Here is a 17,559-nt window from a genome sequence, read left to right as displayed (position 1 = left end):
CGGCCCAAGAAATAGCCAAAAAAAAAAAAAAAAACCCAGGCAGGATAAACATAAACAACCAACTTGGGTATATCATAATGATACTGACAGCCGAAGATGAACTGAAGAATCTTTGGAACAGCCAGAGGAGGTTGGAGAAAAAGATGCATTTCATTCGGGTGAACAACAAGAGGAACGAATGCAGGAGTTCCCATCATGGCTCAGTGGAAACGAATCTGACTAGGATCCATGAGCACGCAGGTTCGATCCCTGGCCTCGCTCAGTGGGTTAAGGACCCAGTATTGTGACTGCTGTGGTGCTGGTTCGATCCCTGGCCTCGCTCAGTGGGTTAAGGACCCAGTATTGTGACTGCTGTGGTGCTGGTTCAATCCCTGGCCTGGGAACTTCTGAATGCCGTGGGAGGAAAAGGATGGTATTGCAGAAAATGCAGACCTACAGAGGAATGAAGATTGCCAAAAATGGACAGGTAACTATAAAAGACTTTTTTCTTTATTATACAGTTTTTACAGAATAATTGGTCATCATACCTCACTGGAGGGAGCTTTCGATAGTACAATCACTTTGGAAAAAGTTTTGGCAGTTTCTTATAAAACTAAACAAACTCCTACTCTATGACCCAGCAGTGCCGCTGTTAAGCATAGCTTAAAATACATGTCCACAAAAAGGCTCATACACAAGTATTCACACAGCTTTAGTCACAGTAGCTAAAGACTGGACATGGGCGGTGTGAGAACAGTGTCCCTGAGGTGGGGCAGCCCGACGTAGGTGTCAGAGCCCCAGCCGAATGACGAGACCTATTCACCATAGGAGTTTAAAACCCAAGCGCAGTGGAGAAGCGTGTCCTTAGAAGCACCCAGTGTGGAGAAGCCCCAGCCAGGTGTCACATGTCCCCCAGACCACGCCCATGTTCAATGAGGAACTGGCAGGACTCGGCACACGGCCGTTCTGCCAGCTGTGATTTCTACAGCCCGACGCTGCAAACCCAAATCAGCAAAGGCAAAGGCATGTGGGGCCAAGTCCAAAGGGAACCAGGCACAATCTTCCAAGAGCTCTCAGTAGGATCACAAGGGAACATGCTTAGTTCATCCAGAAAGAGACCGACAGCATATGTGAAATCATGTCTGTCTAGCAGCTCGTGAAGGGATCTGGCACACAGAGGTCCTGTGTGGCTCAGCAGGTTAAGAATCCAATGAGTATCCGTGAGGATGTGAGTTCGATCCCTGGCCTTGCTCAGTGGGTTAAGAACTGGTCTTGCTGTGGCTGTGGCGTAGGCCAGCAGCTGCAGCTCCAATTCGACCCTTAGCCTGGGAACCTCCATATACCGCGGGTGTGGCCCTAATGAGAGAAGGAAAAAAGATCCAGAACCCAAGGTTTTTATTGAAAGTTGGTTTCAGCTATACTCCATGGCTAGAATGTACCAAAATTCCGGAATCCCATAAGGAAAGCCGTTGTTCAGCATAAACCGCATTACTGAGGAGTTCCTTGGTGGCCTGGTAATGAAGGATCCAGTGTTATCACCGCCATGGTTCAGGTTCGACCCCTGGCTTGGGAACTTCTACATGCCATGACTTTGGCCAAAAAAAATTTTTTAATGAAATTAAACCACATTTTTATCCAAACAGTTGGGGCACGGTGAGCCACTCTTATCAGTGTAGAAGTGGTAGGAACCCTTCTGAAACCCAGGGTACCGGGGGTCAGCCAAGGGCCAGAGCAGCATACAAGTCCTTCTAGGGACGGCAGACTCAGGCCACGGTATCAGCTCACTTTCACACGTCAGGGGGTAAGGGTATCCCTGAGGAAGGGCGACCCAAAGCAGATTTTCAAATCCGCAGGAGGATAAGGAGAGTGTCCACGCAGGGGGCAGTGGTGGCACTAGCCTGCTACCAGGAGTCAGTCAAAACTGGGTGAAAAGTGCACTAGGGCAACTTGGTGCAGAAATGGTGGAGTTCACGTGGGTAGGGAGGCTTCTGCGCAGGCTACACCACAGCCGCAGCAACGCCAGATCCTTAACCCCCTGAGCAAGGCCAGAGATCGAACCTGCAACCTCATGCTTCCTAGTTGGATTCGTTAACCACTGAGCCACGATGGGAACTCTTTTTTTTTTTTTTTTTATGGTTTTCAATAGATAGATGCAAATAGGTTGATAGATGGTTAAGCATAGGCAGGTAGGTAGGTAGGTAGAATTAGGAATGAATGTAAATGCAAATGAAGTATATCCTCAAAAAGGGCCTGGGAGGAGTTCCCGCTGTGACATAACGGGCTGAGTGGCTTCTTGAGAGCCCTGGGACACAGGTTCAATCCCTGACTGGGCACAGTGGTTAAGGATCTGGCTTTGCTGCAACTTTGGTTTGGATCACTCGCATCTGACCCCTGGCCCAGGAACTCCATATGCTGTGGGGTGGCCAAAAAAGGAAAGGAAAAAACCGGGGGTAGGGGGCCGGGACAGTGACACTTCAAGGATAAACATACTTAGTCTCGAAATCTTGCTTCTAAATAATATTCTCCACTTCTTGGAGAAACGGCTGATTACAGGCTTGGGGCCTGGAAGAATACACGATGAGTCTGGAACATCTTGTGCCAGAAACAGGGAAGTGCTCAGAAAACAGCAGTCACATGTCAAAGGGCAAGAGCCAGCTTAAAGAGGCTCCAGTAGCCACATCGGAGCTGCAAAATAAATAATGATATTAACACGCTATAATCCATTGAATAAAATATGACATCATTAATGTATATTGATTTTTAAAAGCAATGAATAAATTTAAAGTTTGATGAAAATAGAGTATAGTTTCAAAATATTTATCATAAAAATATTGATTAATTACAAAAGAAAAAAGAGTAACTTGATATATCATGTCAATAACTCCACTCAAACAATTCTGGAAAAAGATTCTTTGTACCGCTGGCAACAATTCTGAGAGAAAGAAATACCTGAGTCATAATTACAATTGGAGAGCACGACTTACCTCTCAGTAATTGACCGAACAGATAGTTGTTCTCTGCTCTCACTGTGATGTTGGTTATGTGACTGCATATTTGCTGAAGTTCATACAACAGTACTGCAAAAAACTAATTGAACTGGGCGTTCCTGTCATGGCGCAGCAGAGAACCATGAGGTTGCGGGTTCCACCCCTGGCCTCACTCAGTGGTGGGGGATCTGGCGTTGCCATGAGCTGTGGTGTAGGTCGAAGACGCATCTCAGCTCCCCAGTTGCTGTGGCTGTGGCGTGGGCTGGCGGCTACAGCTCCAGTTGGACCCCTAGCCTCCATATTGCTGTAGGTGCGGCCCTAAAAAGATAAAAAGACACACACACACACACACACACACACACACACACACAGGCAGAAAAGAAAACAGGACATTTCTACAGATTTTACATAAATAAAAAGGATTATAAGAGGATGCTATGTTTTTTCACAAAGATGGCATTGAAAGCAAAGAAGGAAGCCCCTGCCCCTTCCAAAGCTGAAGCCAAAGCCAAGGCCAAGAAAGCAGTGCTGAACAATCCACAGCCACACAAAAAACGTTTGGTTGTCACCCACCTTCCAAAGTCCCAGAACACTGCAACTCAGAAGGCAGCCCAAATATCCTTGGAAGAGGGCCCCTGGGAGAAGCGTCTTGACCACTATGCCATTATCAATTTCCCTCACCACCAAGTCAGCCTCAAAGAAGACAGAAGTCAACAACGTGCCTGTATGCATTGTGGAGGTCAAGGCCAACAAGCACCAGGCAGAAGAGGCTGTGAAGAAGCCCCATGACATTGCCTGGCTAAAGTCGACGCCTCGCTCAGGCCTAATGGGGAGAAGAGGCATATGTTTGACTGGTTCCCGACTATGAAGCTTTGGATGTTGCCAACAAAGTTGGACTCATCTAAACTGAGTCCAGCTGGCTAATTCTAAATACAAAATTTTTCATGGAGGAAAAAAAGGGATACTACGAACAATTCACTCCGGGGACCCGGAGGAGGGACCGGGCAGCAGGGGAACAGTGGCATTTTACATTTTGAATTTCGTCCTGTGTCACGAATAGTGTGTTTAACCAATAACTCTGACAAACACGTGAGCCCAGGCACACATTGAAGGGAGGACTCCATGGCAGCCTAGCAGCTGGGGACTCAGCATTGTCCCTGCTGTGGCTCCAGTTACTGCTGTGGCTCAGGTTCGGTTCCTGGCCCAGGAACTTCCCCATCCCACAGGCGTGGCCAAAAAAAAGAAAAAGAAAAGAATTTATTAAAATTTAAACGATGTGTACTGTATTGTCCAAAGTTTTTGTGAAAGGCTTGTATGATCTTCATGATTGGAATAAAAAAAAGATTTGCGAAGGACTGGCGTGTTCGTGTGCATGCAGTTTTTGTTGGGCTTCTTTCACATTACATCGAGCCCGACGTCGTCTTTGGCTAGAACTGAATGAAAACATCTTCTCCTTGGCTCTGAGCAGGAACCGGAACCCTAGGCTTTGCATTCCCAGGTAAGGAGACCTCAGGCTGAGCTGGGAATGGAAGCAGTCTAGAAGCAGAAAAAGAAGAGCGCTTTTCTCAGGGAGCCGGAGGGGATGTCCTAAAATAGGCTGGAATGTGGCGGCTGGATGAAAGCATTTGGGGTGAATTTTAAGCCCAGCCTTCAGGCAGCTGTCGGAGCCAGTGGGATCATGTCCCTGGAAACCAGCTGGTGAAGCTGGGCAGAAGAAGCAGGCTACAAATGAGGGGGAGGCAGAGTTGGCACCTCCAAAGAGTGGCACAGCAGTGAGTCCTGTCCCCACACTGGGTGGGGACAGGCCTGGGCTCCGGTCAAGAGCGGTCAGCCAGGTCACACTCTGGATTTACATCCCTCTTGTGCCAAAAGAACACAGGCAGCTCAGACCGCCTCTGCATTTGTGTGGGGCGGAGAGTGTTGGCCACAGTCCAGGCTTTGAGGCTCGGCCCTCTGGCCTGTTTTTCTCAGTGCTGCTATTTGCCCAGGCCAGGAAAAATCCTGGCCTCAGAGTTCCTGTCATGGTTCGGTGGAAACGAATCTGACTAGTATCCATGAGGATGCAAGTTTGACCCCTGGCCTCACTCAGTGGGTTAAAGGACCCAGTGTTGCTGTGCGCTGTGGTATAAGGTCGCACACGTGGTTCAGGTCTGGGGTTGCTGTGGCTGTGGTGGAGGCTGATGGCTACAGTTCTGATTCACCCTCTAGCCTGGAAACCTCCATGTGCTGCTGCAGGTGCGGCCCTAAAAAAGACAAAAAAATGAAAAGAGTCAGGATTATCTGAACAAATGAAAACAGAATAACTTTTTTAAATGAACACTTTTATTTTTAAAAATTAACATGTTGGAAACAATAAAATTAATTTTTCCGTAGGACATGTCATTAATCATCATTATATTATATAATGCATTTGTATAGATTTTTTGTTTTGTGTTGCCTCCCCAGTTGGAATGTAAATTCCCCAAGGAAATGGGATGTTTTCTGCTTCATTCACTGCTGTCTTCCCAAAGCTCACAAGAGTGCCTGGTACAGACACTTGCGCCGATTTTCATTGAATTACAAAAAAAACATCACGCCAAAAAATGGTTACAAAAAATTCAAATAGTGAAGTTCAAAAAGTAAAAATTGGGAGTTCCCCTGGTGGCACAGTGGGTTAAGGAGCCGTTGCACCTGCAGCTTGGATTTTCCATATGCCTGGGAATTTCCTTGGCCCGGGAATTTCTATACACCTTGGGCGTGGCCAAAAAATGTCTTTTTATCCATATCTCCACCTAATTCTAATTCCCCAAGATAACCATTATAACATCCTAAATAATCTGTCTTTTTATTTCTGTATTTATGTCTATATTTCAATGGCCACACCCTTGGCATATGGAAGTTACTTGACCGGGGATTGAATCAGCTGTAGCTGCACAGTTGCGTCAATGCCAGATCCTTTAACCCACTGCCCAGGGATCAAACCCACGCTTCCACAGTAAGCCAAGCCTCTGTAGTCAGATTCTTTTTTTTGGGGGGGGGGTCTTTTTGCCATTTCTTGGGCCGCTCCCACGGCATATGGAGGTTCCCAGGCTAGGGGTCGAATCGGAGCTGGAGCCACCAGCCTACGCCAGAGCCACAGCAACGCTGGATCCGAGCCGCATCTGCAACCTATACCACAGCTCACGGCAACGCCAGATCCTTGACCCACTGAGCAAGGCCAGGGATCGAACCCGCAACCTCATGGTTCCTAGTCGGATTCATTAACCACTGAGCTACGACGGGAACTCCTGTAGTCAGATTCTTAACCCACTGTGCCACAGTGCGAACTCCAATTTCCGTGTGTCTTAAGCGGACTACAGTGCTTGGCATAGAAGAAGTACTTGATGAAACCAGTTGAAAATTCATTGATTGAGTTGTAAGCAGTCTTGGAGTGGGGGTGGAGTGGCTAAGAAGAGGGTTGGCAGCTGTGGGCTATTTCCCCAAACAAGTTAGGGTGCGTTCCTTGAGTTAAGCATCCATCTATACATCACACGTGTCAAGGAGAGCCTGAGCAGGACCAATTACTTATTAAGCACTTGCTCCATGACTCAGCCAGATAATGAGGAGAAAGGTCTGATTCTCCAGCCTGCTGCACTACTACTGGCTTCCTTGAATGAGATGCCTTGCCCTGTTAATCTGGCTCAATGCCTTGCTTTTTGGGGTTTTTTGTTTTGTTTTGCTTTGCTTTTTAGGGCCTTGTGTGCAGCATGTGGAGGTTCCCAGGCTAGGGGCTGAATCGGAGCTACACATCTGCTGGCCTACCTCACAGCCACAGCAATGTCAGATCTGAGCCTCGTTTGTGACCGACACCATAGCTCATGGCAACGCCGGGTCCTTACCCCACTGAGCGAGGCCAGGGATCGAACCTGCACCTTCATGGGTACCCATTAGATTCGTTTCTGCTGCACTACAATGGGAACTTCTGGCTCAGCACTTCTCCACCTGAGCATGCTGAGTCCGGGGCAGAACTCCCAACCTAAGGGCCTCTCCACACCTTTTGGCTGCTGGCAAGACAGAACAAGAGGACCCTTCCACAGCCCAGCAGACACAGACACCAGCCTTCCTGGCCAGCGTGTCTGTGTGGAATGTTGCCCAGTTAGAACCTCTGAGAGACAGACATCTGTCAGCATCTCTTTGTCAGGGTGTCTAGGGCATTTGTCTGAGTGCCAGCTTCTCTATGGAAAAGGCAGTCAAAGCCAGAAAAGGCCAGGGACTCAGTGACACTGAAAATGCAACACTGAAGCATTAAGCTGGAATGTGGGGCTTTGCAGCTGTCGCACCGCGTTCTACGTCAAATGAGTCAAATGACGTTTCGTGCCCAACTTCCAAAGACAGAATCACGTGAAAACTGTTTCTATTGCCTTGATGCACGGTTAAAAGCCGCTACCCATCCGTGTAAGAAAATCGACACTGGGATCCCTGTTGAGAAGCACAAATAGCGCAAAGTGGTTGTTTTCGGCTGTACTTCGGGAACCTGTGGTCATAGAGGGAGGCACTGAGCACAGCGGAGCGCCTGCTTGCTCGTCAGTAGCTTCATTGATTCAGCAAACCTCAGGAGTCCCCTGTGGCGCATCTGGTGGTGTCACTGCAGGGGCTTGGGTCGCTGCTGTGGTTCGGGTTCCATCCCTGGCCTGGGAACGTCCACATGCTGTGGGCGTGGCCAAACAACAAAACCAGAAGCAAAAGCTTCAATCAAATTTCCTAAGGAAACGAAAGGAAATTTTCTTGGTAGGCCTGGCACACTTTTAGCTTCAACTGACCTTCATTTATTCCTGACCTCTGTTTATTCCATACCTGACCTGTCAGCTTCCAGACGTTACAGTAAAACATGCCAGCCTTACGTGGGCCCACTGCCGGGTCCTCCGCAGTGTTGGGCATGGACGGAAAGACAGCCTGCAACTCAGGATCCAACTGTTAAAACTTGCCACGTGTTTCCTCAAGCCCCTGCATCCGCCCGTTCCTTGGTTGCAGAGGCTCTTTTCCACATCTTTGCGTGGCTGCCTCCTCACCCTGACTCTCTGATTTAGTGTCACCCTCCTTCCATGACTCTGACCCATGACAGTCTTATTTTCTTCACACTACAGCATATGGAATTATATTTATTCATTGCGTATCTCCCTAGGTAAGGCCTAAGCACCACGAAAGCAAAGACCTTGTCTGCTTGTTACCACGGGATTCCAGCACCTTGATTGGTGTCTGATACGCAATAGGCTTTTTTCCCTTTTTTTGTCTGTCTTTATTTTATTTTTTTTCTTTTTAGGGCCTCACCTGCAGCATATGGAAGTTCCCAGGTTAGGGCTTTAATCAGAGCTGTGGCCACCAGCCTACACCACAGCCACAGCAACACAGGATCCGAGCTGTGTCTCCAACCTACATCGAAGCTCATGGCAACGCTGGATCCTTAACCTACTGAGCGAGGCCAGGGGTTGAACCCGCATCCTCATGGATACTAGTTGGATTCATTTACCCTGTGCCACAATGGGAACTCCACAGTAGGCCTTTTGTACATCCTTATTTATAACTGAATAGGTGGTAGTGATTTCCAGTAAAAGCTTCAGACGAGTGATTTGTTTAAGGATTTAAAAAGAGAGTTTTAAATTTCTAGTCAGTTGTCAACTTGCTGAAAAGACAAGGAAAAATGAACAGGATTATCATGCCGCCTTCTAACTGTGCCCTTGGCGCCTGTTTCTGAGCTGGCGTGAGTGCATCTCTCGACCGCGCCAGCGTCGCCGCTCGGATGCGACATCAGCGGAAGTCAAGAGACATCAGCAAATCGCCGAGTAACCGTAACACGTGTTTTCCTCAGTAGCTCTCGGGAAAGTCACCTTAAGACATGTTGTGATTCAATGGAATATCCAAATTAGTAATGAAACGTCCATCTAGTCGAAGGGAAGAGATGCATGCATATAGAGAAGAAACATTTTAAAAGGATAGAAAAAGTGCCCATTGAACTTTGCAACAATCAGATCATCCTTTTCTTAGTTCTCTGTGGTGAAAAAGCTGTAAGGATGGCAAAATTTGACATTTTTTGATTCTTGTAAATTGATTGAAAGTAAAGGCATATATTTGCTTCAGAAAAAAATGAACATTAGCAATCAGAACTACATCTTAAATATCCAAAATATGACTTTGTTAACATTGCCTCTCTGGAATTTAACTACGGTTTTTTGTTTTCTGTGGGTTTTTTGGGTTTTTTTTTTTGTTTTTTGTTTGTTTGTTTGTTTGTTTGTTTTGGTCATAGAAATTAGTAAGAAATAGTGGCCCTCAGAGTTCCCATCATAGCTCAGTGGTAACGAACCCGACTAGCATCCATGAGGATGTGGGTTCAATCCGTGGTTGCCATGAGCTGTGGTGTGGGCTGGAAGACGCGGCTTGGATCTGGTGTTGCTGTGGCTGTGGTGTAGGCCGGCAGCTGCAGCTTTGATTTGACCTGTAGCCTGGGAACCTCCAAATGCGGAGGGTTCGGCCTTAAAAAAAGAGCTAAAAAAAAAAAAAGAAAAAAGAAAGGAAAGAAATAGGGCCCTTGGACATAATGTGAATTGATGGAATTCCTCTTACCCTCACGGTGCCGTCTGTGAAATGGAGCGAATAACCCTTAACTCATAGAACGGATAGCGTGTGCTAAGGGCCCAGCTCTAGCAGACACGCAGTGAGCACCGCTGGGCGCTGTTCGCCCTCTTTCAAGGACTTGACCTCCACAAGCCCTTGGAGCAGCATCTGGCCTTCTGGTCCCTGACCTGCGTCAGCCACTCCGAGCGCTAGTGCACACCCTCCCTGGGAGGTTAGTGCGCAGGCGCTGTGGGCACCGGGCGTGTCAGCTCTCCCTGCCGGTCCGGACAGGCGGGAAGGACCAGGCATCGTTTCCAGACTCCTCTCCGGCCTCCGCTGCGCTCCGGTGAGTCTCACCCTCCGGAGGCGGCTCTGCCGGGAGACAGAGCGCGTGTGTCACGAGACCGCGCACCCCTCCAGGTGGCGGCTCCCGCGTCTGCAGAGGCCACAGCAGCAGCAGGACAAACCTGAGCCAGAGTCGTAGGTTGCGGGGAAGCCTCTGCAGCACAAGGCCCCCCGCTCCACGAGAAGAGCTCTGACGGCGTGTCCCTCTCCCTGGCCGCTTGCTGAGAACAGGGTAGGGGACGAGGTGTCCCAGGCGAGGCCCAGCCTCCACCTGCCCTCCAGGGCAGGAGAGCAGGAGGAGGACTGGAAAAGTCCCCGGGTCGGCTCTGCTGTGAGTCTGGCTTGTTCGAGGGGAGGGCTTTGGCCCAATCAAGAAACTGACATTTTAAACCACGCTGAATGGAATTTTAGTAGTCAGTTCATAGAGTCTGCCTGGAATGTCATGAAGGTACAGGCCAGGGGAGTTTTTCACATCAAACTTGAAATCGATAATAAAAACGGTAACACCTGGGAGTTCCCGCCACGGCACGCCGGGATCTGCAGCGTATCTTGAGAGTGCTGGGACACAGGTTCGATCCCTGGGCCGGCACAGTGCCTTAAGGATCCGGCATGACTGCAGCTGTGGTTAGGTTGCGACTGCAGTTCAGATCTGATCCCTGGCCCAGGAACTCCGTAGGCTGCGGGACGGCCAAAACAGAAATTAATGGTAATAATAATAACGCCTAATAATTACAGAGGGCTTACTTTGTGCTTCGTCTGTTAAGAACTTTCCAGGAGTTCCCCTTGTGGCGCAGTGGTTAACGAATCCGACAAGGAACCATGAGGTTGCGGGTTCGGTCCCTGCCCTTGCTCAGTGGGTTAACGATCCGGCGTTGCCCTGAGCTGTGGTGTAGGTTGCAGACGCGGCTCGGATCCCGAGTTGCTGTGGCTCTGGTGTAGGCCGGTGGCTACAGCTCCGATTCGACCCCTAGCCTGGGAACCTCCATATGCCGAGGAAGCGGCCCAAGAAATAGCAAAAAGACAAAAAAAAAAAAAAACTCTCCACACATTAACCTGTCTAATCCTCATAATTGCCTTGTGACATAGGTCCATCCCCAGCCTCCCCTGGACACAGGAGGGGACTGAGGCTCAGAGAAATCAGTTTACCTAGCTGACCCCAGCAGGCCTGCCCCAGAGCCAAGCTCCCGACCAACGTGCTCTCCTGCTTCTTATGCCTCATAGGCTGAGGCTTCTTCTTGAGCCAGCAGCTCATTTACGTGGACCCTGTCACATCCCAAGACCATACAGTGTGTCAGTTCAGAGTTATCGCTTTTGCTTGTTTAAAGAACAAAATCTCGTAGGATACAAATTTCAAGAGATCTTAGCTATTCCAAGTAGACATTTTAAGAACAAGGCCCACTCAGCTTGTGGGCTAATGGCCAAACTCCGTGGCGCACCAAGAGGAGTTAGGTAGGCACCTGCTCTGCTTCCTTTTGCCCCATCTCCTCGTCTATTTTTTTTTCTTTTAGTCACACCCACGGTAAGCAATAGTTCCCAGGCCAGGGATCCAACCCAAGCCACAATAATGACAAAGCCAAATCCTTAACCCCCAGGCCACCAGGGATCTCCAGCTCCATTTTTAACAGCAAGGAATCTGTATGGGACATCAGTCTCGGAGCATTAATGTCTTTCTTAAGCAGTGCTGCCTCTTCTCAAAGATCTCTGCGGTTTTTCACGTTAGTTCCCTCGGTGACTCAATTTGGCAGTTATTACTGAGCACCAAAACGGCACAGTGCATGGTTAAGAAAGGCACTTCCCTAAAGAAAAATCACCCTCAGGAGGTCCCTGGTGGCTTAGCGGTTAACAGTCTGGTATTGTCTCTGCTGTGGCTCAGGTCACTACTGCAGCACGGGCTCAATTCCTGGCTCAGGAACTTCTGCATGCCATGGATGAGGCAAAAAAAAGTGTTTTTATTCACCCTCTACCAGAGAGAAAGGAAAATATGTAACAAGAAAAAAATTAGATTGTAGCGCTTGTTCAGTGCTTCTGTGGTAGCTGGAAGAAATGAATGGTTGGTTCTGACAGGACCTGTGGGGGTGGCTTCATGGAATAATTATCATTTGAGTCACTTTTTTTTCATACTGCGGTGCCATGATTCACTGACCAAGGGCCTCTGTTGCCAGACATTTATAGCAAAGGTCCAGATAAGACAGAAATGAGACAGAAGGACATCTCCCCAATTTCTTAGAACACTGTAAAAAACAAGTGTTTTTGGTTCATTTGACTCTGTCTCCTTAGATGTTCAGCAATAGATTTGGTTCATTTTCTTTTTTTTTGGATAAGTAACTGTGGAATATATTTGTGCCACAAGCTTGTGCATCTAGTTGTAATTTCTCTTTTTCTTCTTCTTTTTAGGGCTGCATCTGCAGCATGTGGAAGTTCCCAGGCAAGGGGTCAAATCAGAGCTGCATCTGCTGGCCTACACCACAGCCACAGCAATGCCAAATCCGAGCTGCATCTGCAACCTATGCTGCCACTTGTGGCAACACCAGGTCCTTAACCCACTGAGTGAGGCTAGGGATTGAACCTACATCCTTTTGGATACTAGCCGGATTCTTTTTTTTTTTTTTTTTAATTTATTTATTTATTTTTTTTGTCTTTTTGCTATTTCTTTGGGCCGCTCCCGTGGCATATGGAGATTCCCCAGCTAGGGATCGAATCAGAGCTGTAGCCTCCGGCCTACGCCAGAGCCACAGCAACTCGGGATCCGAGCCGCGTCTGCAACCTACACCACAGCTCAGGGCAACGCCGGATCGTTAACCCACTGAGCAAGGGCAGGGACCGAACCTGTAACCTCATGGTTCCTAGTCGGATTCCTTAACCACTGCGCCACGACGGGAACTCCAACTAGCCGGATTCTTAACCTGCTGAGCCACAACAAGAACACCTAGGTGTAATTTCTTATGAGAGTTTCCAAGACTTGAGACTGTTGGGCAAAAGGACATGAAGATTTCTGGGGAAGCAGACAGAATTTTTTTTTTTTTTGGTCTTTTTGCCATTTTTCAGAATTTTTTTTAATGTTTTGGGCTATTTTTCAAATTTTTTTTGGCCACGGCGTATAATGGCTTGATGTAGGATCTCAGTTCCCAGACCAGGAGTTGAACTCAGGCTGCAGTGGTGAAAGTGTCGAGCCCTAACCACTAGACCACCAGGGAACTCCCAAGGCAGACAGATACTCCCCCAATCAGACAGGTACGAATGGGCACAAAAATGCCCAGGTATTTTCTGTTATCCACTATGTCTAGAGGTCTCAGGACAACTCCTTTGAAAAGCAAACTACAAAATACGAACACTTGACCAAGAATGAAGCTTCACTTCTAGAGCCTGTTTAGTCCACGAAGTGAACACCAGCCACCGCATAGCCAAGCGCCCTGGGTTGTTTCAGGCAAATGAACCCAGCGCAGAATGTAACTGGGAATTAGTTAGAGCTCCGTTAGCATTTAGCCTTTGTCATCCAGTTATTCCTTCCTTTCTTCCTTCCTTCCTTCTTTTCTTTCTTTCTTTCCCCCCCGGCTGCACCCACAGTATATGGGAGTTCCCAGGCCAGGGATCAAATCCAAGCTGCGTTCATGACCTACACCACTGCTGCAACAATGCAGGACTCTTAACCCACTGTGCCAGGCTCAGGATGCAACCGGCAATGCCACAGAGAGTAGCTGGACCCTGAACCCATGGTGCCACAGTGGAAACTCCTCACCCAGTTATTTCTACACACCTTTCCTGCTCTGACTAATCTTTTATCATTTACGCTTCAGGGAAGCTGAGCATTGCATTTCAAGATCTGGTCATGGGGCATTTCAAGTCCTTTGGTGGATCAAGATCACCTGTGAGAAAGGTATTTTGCTGGTAATACTGTTACCTCTTTTCTCTGAGGGGTGGGATTATGCAAAACTTTTACTTTCTAAATTAATTTTTTCTTTTTTTTAGGACGGCACCCACAGCATATGGAAGTTCCCAGGCTAGGGGTGGAATCAGAGCTGTAGCTGCTGGCCTACACCACAGCCATAGAAATGTGGGCTCTAAGCTGTGTCTGCGACCTACACCACAGCTCATGGCAACGCTGGATCCCTGACCCACTGAGCGAGGCCAGGGATTGAACCTGCATCTTCATGGATACTAGTCGGATTCATTTCCACTGTGCAGCAATGGCAACTCCCTTAAATTAAATATTTCTGAAAGGTTCAAAATTTTTCAATGTTCACGGGTTGCTTTTGTAATTAGAAAAAAATATAAACACATATTTCTTTAAAATGTTCAATGCCAAAAAAAAGGCAACTCCACAAAAAAGAAAGATATTTTACCTGTGGAGCTCTCCAAGGGTAGTTTTTCTCTGTCACCTAATGCATCTTGTCCTTTTTATCTTCTAATGATTAAACCCTATGCTTTTCTAGAAATTGTAATGTCTTAATTGAATTATAATAACCTCAGGTCTCTGCCCCCAGTCTTGCCCTTTTCAAATCACTGTTGCTGGAGGGATCTTTCTGAAACAGATCTGAGCACGTTACATCCCTGCTGCAAATTATCTGAGGCTCTTCCTCCCCTGCAGGCTCCAGGGACGCCATCAACCAATCCCTACCTACCTGCTTCTCTAGTCCCCTTGCCCTGTACCTATCACTTTGCTCTCTTTTTTTGAGGGTGGGGGGGGTATGCCCATGGCATTTGAAATTCCCAGGCCCAGGGTAGAATCCAAGCCACAGCAGCGACCCAAGCTGCTGTAGTGACAATGCAGGATCCTTTACCCACTGCACCACAAGAGAGCTCCCTGTCAGTTCCCGCTGTGGTGCAACAGGTTAATGATCCAGTTTGTCTCTGTGGAGGAGCAGGTTGGATTCCCAGCCTGGCACAGTGGGTTAAGGATCTGGCAGCATTGCTGCAGCTGTGGTGTAGGCCATAGCTCTGGCTTGGATTTGATCCCTGGCTCAGGAACTTCCATATGCCACAGATGTGGCCAAAAAAGAAAAAGAGAGAGAGAGAGAGAGTGAGAGAAAGAGGGAACTCCCTATCACTCTGCTCTTTAAGCTTCTACGGTACCAACCAGACCAAGGGACAGCTCTCAGTCTGGGCCATCTCTGCCTCTGCCTAGATGAGGATGTGTAAAGACCTCTCAAAAGGTTTGCCTTTGCTGGGCCTGGGCTCAGGAGTGCTCCCGTCAGTAGCACTGAGGCCCTAGAGACTGAGACACAGCAGCTGGCGCTGCAGTGGGTGGAGCGTCTTGCAACAACGTGGGCAGACATGGGAGCATCGTGCTTAATGAAAGAGGTCAGGCAGAGAAAGACGCTCATAGGTGGAATCTTGAAAATAACAGAAATGAATTTTTGTAACAAAACAGAAACAGACTCGCAGACATAGGGAACAAACTGGTGGGTCCCAGTGGGGAGGGGGAGGGGAGGGGCAAGCTAGGGCTGGGGGTTAAGGGTTACAGACTGCAGTGTATAAAAGAGACAGACTTCAGGGATATACCGTACAGTTCAGGGAAATGTGGCCATGATTTTGTAATAATTTTATGTATTTATTTTGTATCTTTTGTCTTTTTCTAGGGCCACACACGCGGCATATGGAGGTTCCCAGGCTAGGGGAGCAGCTCATGGCAACACCAGATCCTTAACCCACTGAGCAAGGTCAGGGATCTAACCAGGCCCTCACAGGCACTATGTAGGGTTCCTAACCCACTGAGCCACAATGGGAAATCTCCCCGCCCCACTACTGCTTTTTTTTTAGTCTGTCTTTTCTAGGGCCGCACGGGTGGCATATGTAGGTTCCCAGGCTAGGGGTCCAATCGGAGCTGTAGCCACCGGCCTACACCACAGCTACAGCAATGCTGGATCCTTAACCCACTGGGTGAGGCCAGGGATCGAACCCATGACCTCATGTTTCCTAGTCAAATTTGTTTCCCCTGCGCCATGACAGGAAATCCTATTTTGTAATAATTTTAAATGGAATATATTATAAAAATATTGAATCGCTATGCTGTATACCTGAAACTAATAAAATATTGTAAATCAACTACAATTTTAAAAAGGGGGAAAAGACAAAAAAAAAAAAAGGAAGTTCCCGTCATGGCTCAGTGGTTAAAAAATCCGACTAGGAACCATGAGGTTGCGGGTTCCATCCCTGGCCTCATTCAGTGGGTTAAGGATCTGGCTTTGCCATGAGCTGTGGTGTAGGTTGCAGACGCGGCTCGGATCTGGTGTTGCTGTGGCTGTGGTGTAGGCCGGTGGCTACAGCTCCAATTGGACCCCTAGCCTGGGAATCTCCATATGCCTCGGGTGCGGCCCTAGAAAAGGCAGAAAGACAAAAAAAGGAGGGGGGGGAGCTTTCCCGTTGTGACTCAGTGTGTTAGGAACCCACCTAGTGCCTGTGAGGACCTGGTTTGATCCCTGACCTCACTCAGTGGGTAAAGGATCCGGCGTTGCCTCGAGCTGCTGCATAGGTTGCAGATGAGGCTTGGATCTGGCGTTGCTCTGGCTGTGGCTTAGGGAAAGGTGGGGGGAGTACCACCTTTGCTGATGGTCTGTGACTATCTAAAGACGGTCTGTTCCTTGCTCCTGTCTTGACGACTGCAGGATCACCAGTGCACCTCTGTATCTCCTGATACGGTTTTCTCTGTAATTTTAGTGGCTTGGCATAACTCTCTGGTGGCTGTTGTGATGTCTGCTAAATGGATCACCTGTATTTCTAGCCCAGAAGCAACGTCAAAATGACTGTTGTGTAGATCAGAGGCTGCAGCAGCCTAGCTCTCCTGTGCCCCTTGAGTTCCTGTCATTGCTGGGGAGAGGGCAGGGGGCTTAAGGAAGAAGAGAGGTAGTTCTGGGCCCCAAAAGGCTGTTTCATCAAAAGCCAGCTTGTTCCTTGCTGGCTCCTGTTCTGCAATAATTGGAAGCACCCCAGACTCACTCCTCTTGGTCATGCATAGTGTATTGAACTGGAACTCTGTAAAAACACAAAAAGTGTGTGCTAGTGATTGCAGCTGGGCCAAATATGTGAATCGGTGTCAAGATCTGGAAAGGAATTAGCCAAAATAGAATTAGCAATGTGTCAGGTTAGTGGACGGGTGCCTTTTTCTTTTAAAATTGTTCAAATAATGGATCTTTTAAATACTTGTTAAGAAGGAGTAGAAGAAGAGGGTGCTGCACGCTTGAGACCTGAGTTTCTAGGACGTGGTGTAGCGGGAAGGCATGTAACCTGTTCCTGGCCACAAGCTGCCGTAGAGCTCAGCCAGACACACTACGGAGTTGGAAAGTCATGAAGGTCCCACTTAAAGGCGGTCTCTTCCAATTTTGCCTTTTATAGAAGACAGAAGTGAGATGCCGAGAAATCAGTTTTCTACATTAGCACAGCGAATGTATGATAGAACTGAAAGGCAAATTCATGCTTCTTACCTTTTAGCCCGTGAAAGGAATAATCGTATCCTCTCTTACTACTGCCTTTCAAAGTCATTCTGCCAACTCTCCCTTCCCAAACCTTAACCTATCCTTGGTCCTCCAGCCAGCCTGTCACCTAGCTCTCGGGTAAGAAAAGACATCAGGAGTTCACGTCGTGGCACAGTGGTTAACAAATCCGACTAGGAACCATGAGGTTGAGGGTTCGGTCCCTGCCCTTGCTCAGTGGGTTAACGATCCGGCGTTGCCGTGAGCTGTGGTGT

The 17,559-nt window shown here is 48.1% G+C and overlaps 1 pseudogene; it reads left to right on the top strand.

Moving 5' to 3' along the window:
* Positions 1-3,345: 3,345 nt before the first annotated feature.
* LOC125111540 (60S ribosomal protein L23a-like) lies at positions 3,346-4,321 on the top strand (annotated as a pseudogene).
* The last annotated feature ends 13,238 nt before the right edge of the window (positions 4,322-17,559 follow it).

The sequence above is a fragment of the Phacochoerus africanus genome, chromosome 11 (assembly GCF_016906955.1).
Source record: "Phacochoerus africanus isolate WHEZ1 chromosome 11, ROS_Pafr_v1, whole genome shotgun sequence".
In the NCBI taxonomy this organism is placed as follows: domain Eukaryota; kingdom Metazoa; phylum Chordata; class Mammalia; order Artiodactyla; family Suidae; genus Phacochoerus; species Phacochoerus africanus.
The sequence above is the reverse complement of the archived record's forward strand: the minus strand, read 5'-3'. Positions and strand labels throughout refer to the sequence as shown.